This window comes from Alligator sinensis, unplaced genomic scaffold (assembly GCF_000455745.1).
Source record: "Alligator sinensis unplaced genomic scaffold, ASM45574v1 scaffold241_1, whole genome shotgun sequence".
NCBI lineage: Eukaryota > Metazoa > Chordata > Crocodylia > Alligatoridae > Alligator > Alligator sinensis.
The window spans coordinates 1,857,104-1,861,614 of NW_005841894.1; positions in this window are offsets into that span (position 1 = coordinate 1,857,104).

Here is a 4,511-nt window from a genome sequence, read left to right on the forward strand (position 1 = left end):
CTCTTTCCTGCTTATGCAGGGGGTCGGACTCGATGATCTATTGAGGTCCCTTCCGACCCTAACATCTATGAATCTATGAATATGAAACTCTCTGGTCCTGACTTCTGCCCTTTCTGTACCTCTCCATTGCCTATATATAAAAATGGGCCCAGAAAAAGAAATAAGTATTCTATATAGTCTATAAACCAATGTCTAGAAAGCTCCACTTTTCAAATAAACAGCATAGTGCAAACACTTTATAGCCCCTACCAAAGTGATAATGTAGATGGGCACGGGCAGTTTATGCAACCCAATAATCACCTCTAGGTCAACCCTAAATACAGATGTACCCTAGGTCCTTTTAAAAATTTTTTTTTTTATCTGAGCCCTAAATAAAAGTGGCCTGATTTCTAAAGGTTCTGAGCTCCTATGTTTCCCATCAGTTTCAAAGGAAACTAGAGGTTCTTAACACATCTTAGAGAAAAAAAACATATTTATTTTCAAAACTATACAAATACTTCAGCCTAACATTTAGGCATCCAGATTTGGAGATGCTGGCAACAGTTTGTAAAGACTGCAAAGAATCTACACAGAAAATGGACAATACTGAATTTAAGAAAGTATAAAGAAAGATAATAATCCCAGAGTATATACTGAATGAATATCCAGCAATGGGTAATATAATCCCCAGAATCTAAAATCTCCTTAAAATCCATTATGAAAGTATTCCCTTTAGAACAGTAGTTAGTTTCACCAATTCACAGTTTTATGACCTAGCCAATTAATATGAGTGATATCCTGACTACCACTCATAAAAACAATATCTAATTCTAATATAATTTGAAGATAAAATACAAGAGAACTAACTTTGTAAGGGAAAAGAATGATATTCAATAACGAAAAGTCTGATATACCATTATCCTCACTCTAGACCACAATAATATCATAACATCAACCTACTGATAGTGATATTTTAAATGTATTTCTGTATCACCATTATGTTCAATGCTTTATATACAGACTGCATCAAGCTGTCCCAAAACAGTAATATTACAATCATTTTTTTAACTGATGCTGGAATGTGCATTGCTAATCTCATATGTAGGGCCAAATTCTATCTAGATGTAAATAAGTTCACTTAGTGCCTACTCCAGGTATTTCAAATCAGTAAATTAGCAAAGCTTCAGTTAGTTCTGTGGAGGGCTGAACGTGAACTAGTCTGTAAGGCTTTCAGATACCATTGTCATGGAAGTATCATCAATTAGAAAAGACTGAACAAAAAAACCCAACTCTGTAGTGTCTGACTAATTCTTTCCATGATGGAGCAAAACAGATGATGTAGGTTAAAACAGGAAGGAAGCAAAGGTTATATATAGACATATGTGTCTGTATGTATCTCTATGTATGTGTGTGTCTATATATTTATATGTGTGTGTGTGTGTATGTGTATACATACACACACACACACATATATATATAATATTTTTTTTTTCTAAATGAGGTGTACATTGCTTTAAGAAATGTAATGACTGTTTGTATCTACTGCACCTTTGAGTTCTGGATGAGTCTCTGGCAAAGTTAGATGCTTCTCTATTTTCTGCAGTTTTTCTTAGAGAATCAACACAAGAATTAAGTAAGAGTACATAATTTATAAATAAAGACCTTCATTGTGCAGCCTTCATTTGTTTTTATCTTCATTCAATTAAAGCCATTGTAGTTAATTAAAATGGCATGAATAGGTTATTTGTGCTTGGAAGACATAACACTAAACAGGATCAAGGTGACATGATACCTTATGAGAGAGCCAGAATATATGACAGGAGGGAAGATGAGGATCAGCAGCTTTAAAGTATAACTTACGTGTCATCAGTGCCAATGACAGTCATTTTAAAGAAAAATATTAACCATTTTTCCCAACCATGAGCTTGATTCCGCTATTACTCAACACAAGCTCTAAACCTGTTTAACCCCATATGGTCAAATTTCACTCTCATTTATTCTGATGCAATTGTAACTGGACTCAGCTGGAGTCTAATAGAGATCAGCACTTTCTTGGGATAAATAGTAAAAGCAAAAATAAAATAAAATAATTACTATAAAATGCATGCGTATATGAACATTTATTTACAAATTATAGGTCATTCCATACCATATAAATGGACAGCAAACTTCATATGGCTCCCCTTTGCTGACCTAGATGGTACTTTTGAAGGTGGGGGTTTTTTTTCTATATAATAAACATGGGAGAAAAACACCTAACAAAATATACAGAGTTCTTTAAAAAAAGGTTGCCATAACTACTGCCAGCACTTAACTCAATGACATATATATTTCTCAGACTACAGATCTTTTGTAGAAAATTAGCATTCTTAATGAGTTATAACTAACAAGTGTTGTTGGCCTTCTCTTTGAGGAAAAAAACCCTGCTTTATAAGGACCTATGTTCGTTCAGTTTTTATCTTCACCAGCTTGAGCACTAGGCAGCACTCTCATTAGAGTAATGATTAGTATAAATAGAGCAAATTTTACTCGATATTGGGATATGTATTTAAAAAGGAGGCTTTTGACTGATGACTGAAAAATCTGGGTATTCCAGGTGTCTGAAAAGAGCTCTGAAGACATCTGAGAATTATAGGAAAAAATCAGGCTTGCATAGATAACCCCAAGCTGCATGTTATCTTTATCTATAATTCAGAAATAAGAATGTGTACCAAACACACACATTTTTTTAAAGTACAAATGAAAATAAAATACACGCGTATGGAAAAATTGAGCACAAATAGTTTGAAAGAGACATGCATTGCTAATGGATTTACAAAGTGGCTTTAGGAACCACTGGGAGTAAAAGACTAACACTTCCACAACATTGACCTGCCTGACATTTTAGAGGTCACATGTGTCAGAACCCATTAATTAGATGCCTATAGCACAGAGGAGAATTGGTATAGCCCAGAGGAGAATTGGTATAGCCCAGAGGAGAAATGACATAGCACAGAGGAAAATTCCATGGGTTCGATACATATGGCATAATTTTGCTGTCAATCATTCTGGTGGCAGTAACTAGGTCATGGAGGAAAATTCCGCTATGCCTGAACCCAGTAACCAAATGCTACAGTAGTGGAAAATTACAGTTTAGAAAAAAGTTCCCGCCACTCATATGCAAATTCACATTATTATTGGCCAGTTTTAAATTATTCCTACGTGGCGACCAGTGATTGGCTTGCTAGCCGTATAAGAGGTTGAAGCAGTTTCCGCCCAAGTTGGAGAACTCCACACACACCTCGTGGAGAACTCTGAGTACACTGTGGAGCCTAGCAAACTCCACGCGTTTCAGAGCAAACTTAGCGGCCTGATCAACCACTAAGGACTCCCCGTCACCGACTCAAGGGGGCCTAGCACACCCCCACCCAAGAGAGTGAGAGTACTTTTAATACTATGATGGTTGCTATAGAATGGCATCTTGCATTAACAAAGATTAATGAGTAATATTAGCCAAAGGGGACAACTATACAGGTCTTCAGATATTTAAAGAAAGTTCTGTCCATCACTCAAACCCTTCGGTGGAAAATGTGCCTCTTTACCTTGTAGAGGATGCTGCAAATGCTTCATGGCACGGACAGTGTGAATAACCGTCAGCAAGGTGGGTAAGGCTGAGTCTACTCTTCCATAGAGCAGGACACCACAAAACCCTATCAGATTCAATTAATATATATTATAGTAACTGGACCATACAAAACCTTCAGTCACAGGAAGAGGATCAACCTCCACAGTGATTTTTAAATTGTATGTTATTCAACCAATATTTTTCAACTGCAGCCCAGGTGTAAACCACAAGGGGTACTCTTTACCTGCCAAGATTCAAAGTGACATTATTTCTAGTTATTTTTCATTAGATGTTTGGGGGAAAAAAGCGTGCCACTTTGGATAATGGCAGTCTATTTGTTAAGGCATGCACAATTTAAAACTGCCCACCTCGATTTCCTCAAAATTTCTATGCCACGACACCTTCTGCCTGAAGCAGAGAACTAAACAATCGAACATTGTTGCCTAAAACCAACCTCATGTTTTGCCAAAATCCAAGTTAAATGTAAGTACATCACGGGAGGTTAAAACTGAAACTGCTTTGCAATCCTCATGTCGGGTTACAGTCTTCCACCTTTTTTTACACTGAATAGTACTGTGTGAGTCCTTCTTTTCAAGAGACTTGCTTTTGCAGAAAAAGTGTGGCAAAGAAGGGGGGCCTCAAGTTATAAGGAGTCATCCTCGTATTGCATCTAGATCACACCTATGAAAGAAATAGGTATTTTCACTATTCCTATATTCTATACAGAGGCATAGAAAGCTTCTTTGCCACTCTGGGCAAAGGTGATGGGGAGAGTGCCTGGGATATACCTGAGGCTCTGCATGATGCCCAAGATGCAGGGCTGGGAGCGGGGAGGAACGAGGGCTCTCAGATCCCAACAACTGCAGGGCTCCAGCCAAGACCAGCATGAAGCCAGGACAGCCATAGTGTCTGGGCAGCTAAAGGGGGA